A 4,239-nucleotide genomic window follows, 5' to 3' on the forward strand; every position below is an offset into this window, starting at 1 on the left:
TAAACAACTGCAACAAAAAAATAGCAGGGTGTTGTGGCAGGTACCTGTAGTCCCAGCTACTTGAGAGGCTGAGGCAAGAGAATCACTTAAGCCCAAGAGTTGGAGGCTGGCTCAGTGCCTGTGGCTCAAGTGACTAAGGTGCCAGCCACATACACTTGAGCTGGTGGGTTCGAATCCAACCTGGGCTGCCAAATAATGACAGGTGCAACCAAAATATAGCTGGGCATTGTGGTGGGTGCCTGTAGTCCCAGCTACTTGGGAAGTGGAGGCAGGAGAATCGCTTGAGCCCAGGAGTCGGAGGTTGGTGTGAGCTGTGAGGCCATGGCACTCTACCCAAGTGACAGCTTGAGGCTCTGTCTCAAAAAAAAAAAAACAAAAAAAGAGTTGGAGGTTGCTGTGAGCTGTGACACCAGGGCACTCTACCAAGGGTGACATAGTGAGACTCAGTCTTGAAGAAGTCAATAGCACAAAAATCTCTGGAAAATCCTCAAATATTTAAAAACAAAACAATGCACTTAAAATAACCCATGGGCCAAAGAAGAAATCAAAAGAGAAATTAGAAAATATTTTGAACTGAATGAAACCACAGCATATCATAGTTTATGGGATTCTGCTAAAGCGGTAGTTAATGGGTAAATTTTCAGCACTAATTACATTAGAACAGAAGAAAGGTCTCAAAACAATGCCTTTAGCTTTCATTTTAGTAACTAAAAAAGGAAGACTAAATAAAATTCAAGCTTAAGAACCGAAATAAGGTTAGACAAAATGGCTCATGCCTGTAATCCTAGCATTCTGGGAGGCTGAGGCAGGTGGATCACCTGAGCTCAGGAGTTTGAGATCAGCCTGAGCAAGATTGAGACCCTGTCTCTACTAAAAATAGAAAAACAGAGCGGTGCCTGTGGCTCAGTGGGTAGGGCACCAGCCCCATATACCGAGGGTGGTGGGTTCAAATCCGACCCGGCCAAACTTTATCAAAAAATAGCCAGATGTTGTGGCGGGTGCCTGTAGTCCCAGCTACCTGGGAGGCTGAGGCAAGAGAATCACCTAAGCCCAGGAGTTGGAGGTTGCTGTGAGCTGTGGGACGCCATGGCACTCTACCGAGGGCGACAATGTGAGACTTTGTCTCAAAAAAAAAAACAAGAAAGAAAGAAAGAAAAACAGGCGGTGCCTGTGGCTCAGCGGGTAGGGCACCGGCCCCATATACCCAGGGTGGTGGGTTTGAACCCGGCCTCGGCCAAACTGCAACAAAAAATAGCCAGGTGTTGTGGTGGGTGCCTGTAGTTTCAGCTACTAGGGACTCAAAAGTTTGAGGTTGCTTTGAGCTACCTTGTCAAGGCACTCTACCCAAGGTGACAGAGTGAGACTCTTATCTTAAATAAATAAATAAATAAGAAGAGAAGAGAAATAATACTATGTCACTGGTTCTTGGAAAAAAAAAAAAAGCAAAGAAAAGAAAAGAAGAGTTGAAATAAGCCAGGTGCGGTGGTGCCCACCTGTAGTCCCAGCTAATGAGGATGCTGGTGTGGGAGGATTGCTTGAGCCCAGTAGTTGGAGGCTATAGTGCCAGTATACTCACAGAGGCTCCTTTGAATAGCTACTGGACTCCAGAGCCTGGACAACATAGCGAGGCCTAGTCTTATGAAAAAAAAAAAACAAAAAACAAACTCGGCTTGGCGCTTATAGCTCAGTGGCTAGGGTGCCAGCCACATACACCAGAGCTGGCAGGTTCAATTCCAGTTTGGGGCCAACTACAACCAAAAAATAGCCAGGCATTGTGGCGGGCGCCTGTAGTCCCAGCTACTTGGGAGGCTGAGACAAGAGAATCACTTAAGCCCAAGAGTCTGAGGTTGCTGTGAGCTGTGATGCTATGGCACTCTACTGAGGGCAACATAGTGAGACTCTGTCTCAAAAAAAAAAAAAACAGAAAAAACAAATAAACAACAACAAAAAAGCTCAACCAAAAATAATAAATATCAAAGTGGAAATCAGTGAAACAGAAAACAGGAAAACAATAGAGAAAATCAATGAAACCAGATACTTGTATGCCAGTGTTCCTTGCAACATTATTCACAATATCCAAATGTTGGAAACAATCCAAACGTCCAATAGATGAAATGTATAAACAAAATGTGGTATAACCATACAATGAAACGTTATTCAGCCATTAAAAAGGAATAAAGTACTGATACATGCTATAACATGTATGGTGCTAAAAACATTATGCCAAATGAAATAAGCTATACATAAGGAGAAATAGTTTATGATTCTACTTGTATGAGGCATCTTGAATAGTCAAATTCATAGAAACAGAAATCAGATTGGAGGTTATCAGAGGCTGGGAGAAGGGAGGAATGGGAGTATTGTTTAATGGGTACAGAGTTTCTGTTTAAGGTGATGAAAGTTTTAGAAATAGAGGGTGGGGCGGCGCCTGTGGCTCAGCGAGTAGGGTGCCAGTCCCATATGCCGGAGGTGGCGGGTTCAAACCCAGCCCCGGCCAAAAAAAAAAAAAAAAAAAAAAGAAAAAAAAAAAAGAAATAGAGGGTGGTGATGTTTGCACAACTTTGTGAGTGTTCTTATTGCCTTTGAATTGTACACTTAAAAGTGGCTAAAATGGCAAATTTTATGTTATATTAATTTTGTTACAAGTTAAAAATGTAACAATGTAATATACCCCAAACTGTTGAATTGCACACTTTAAGTGGTTGAACTGTAGAGTGGTTGAATTATTTATATGTCAACAAAGCTGTTAAGAAAAAGATTGCAGGCTGGACACAGTGGCTCACACCACTCTGGGAGGCAGAGGTGGGAGGATCCCTTGAGCTCAGGAGTTGGAGACCAGCCTGAGCAAAAGTGAGATGTGGTCTCTGCTAAAAATAGAAAGAATTAGCCAGGCCTTGTGGTGGCCTCCTGTAGTTCAGCTATTTGGGAGGCTGAGGCAGAAGGATCACTTAAGGCCGGGAGTTTGAGGTTGGTGTGAGCTATGACTCCACGGCATTCTAGCCAGGGTGACAGACTGTCTCAAAAAAAAAAAAAAGGCGCATACTGTATGAGTCCTTTTTTCTTTTTTTTTTTTTTTTGGAGAGACAGAGTCTCACTTTATCGCCCTGGGTAGAGTGCCGTGGCGTCACACAACTCACAGCAACCTCCAACTCCTGGGCTTAGGCGATTCTCTTGCCTCAGCCTCCGGAGTAGCTGGGACTACAGGCACGCGCCACAACGCCCGGCTATTTTTTTGTTGCCATTTGGCCTGGGCCGGGTTTGAACCCACCATTCCCGGTATATGGGGCCGGCGCCCTACTCACTGAGCCCAAGCCGCCGCCACCCATCATTTTTTTTTTGGAGACAAGAGTCTCACTATGTCGCCCTCAGTAGAGTGCCATAGTGTCACAGCTCACAGCAACCTCCAACTCTTGAGCTTAAGCGATTCTCTTGCTTCAGCTTCCCACGTAGCTGGGACTACCGCCAGTCTCGGTGTATGTGGCTGGCGCCTTAACTACTATGCTACGGGCGCCAAGCCAATGTATGAGTCCATTTATATAAAACTCTAGGAAATTCAAACATATGTATAGTGACGGAAAATAATTTTTTTTTTTGAGACAGAATCTCACTTTGTCACCCTTGGTAGAATGCTGTGGCATCATAGCTCACAGCAACCTCAAACTCTTGGGTTCAAACGATTTCGTTGCCTCAGCCTCCTGAGTAGCTGGGGCTACAGGCGCCTCCCACAGTGGCCGGCTATTTTCAGAGATAAGGTCTCGCTCTGGCTCAGGGTGGTCTTGAACCTGTGAGCTGAGGCAATCTTCCCACCTTGGCCTCCCAGAGTGCTAGGACTACAAGCGTGAGCCACCGTGCCCACAGACAAAAAGGAATTCTTTTTTTTTTATTATTTATTTCAATTTAAATTTATTGTTAAATCATAGCTGTGTACATTTGTGCAATCAAGGGGTACAATGTGCTGGTTTCATATACAATCTGAATTATTCTCATCAAACTGTTCAACGTAGCCTTCATGGCATTTTCTTAGTCATTGTATGTAGACATTTGTATTCTGCGACAAAAAGGAATTCTAACGAGCTCATTGCTTCATTGCCTTTAAAAAATAATAATTTAATTATTTGTTTTAATTAATTTATTTTAGAGACAGACTCGCTTAATTTCCCAGGCTGGTGTCGAACTCAAGGGCTCAACCGATCCTCCTACTTCAAGTGATACTCTTGCCTTGGCTCCCAGCCTGCTAGG

The sequence above is a fragment of the Nycticebus coucang genome, chromosome X, assembly GCF_027406575.1.
Source record: "Nycticebus coucang isolate mNycCou1 chromosome X, mNycCou1.pri, whole genome shotgun sequence".
Classification (NCBI taxonomy): Eukaryota; Metazoa; Chordata; class Mammalia; order Primates; family Lorisidae; genus Nycticebus; species Nycticebus coucang.